A 464-nucleotide genomic window follows, 5' to 3' on the forward strand; every position below is an offset into this window, starting at 1 on the left:
CTCAGCCTCCTGAGTAGCTGGGATTACAGGCACGCGCCACCATGCCCAGCTAATTTTTTTTTGTATTTTTAGTAGAGACGGGGTTTCACCATGTTGACCAGGATGGTCTCTATCTCTTGACCTCGTGATCCACCCACCTCGGCCTCCCAAAGTGCTGGGATTACAGGCGTGAGCCATCGTGCCTGGCTGTATCTTTATAGTAGAACAATTTATAGTTCTTTGGGTATATCCCCAAAAATTGATTACATTTTAAAGAAAACCAGGACATTATCTAATGGTGAATTTCAGAATTTTGATCTTCTTAGTTTTGTATTCACTGAGTTCCTTGCACAGTTTCTTTCTTGCTATTTTTTCCCCTCTTCTTTTGTAAGATACTTAACTGTTTTCTGTGGGGAATATTGAGATTTCCCACAGGATAACTGTAGTGAGTGATGTGTCAACATTTTGAGCTTTGGACTCAATAT

Source organism: Cebus imitator, unplaced genomic scaffold (assembly GCF_001604975.1).
Source record: "Cebus imitator isolate Cc_AM_T3 unplaced genomic scaffold, Cebus_imitator-1.0 Scaffold69, whole genome shotgun sequence".
In the NCBI taxonomy this organism is placed as follows: domain Eukaryota; kingdom Metazoa; phylum Chordata; class Mammalia; order Primates; family Cebidae; genus Cebus; species Cebus imitator.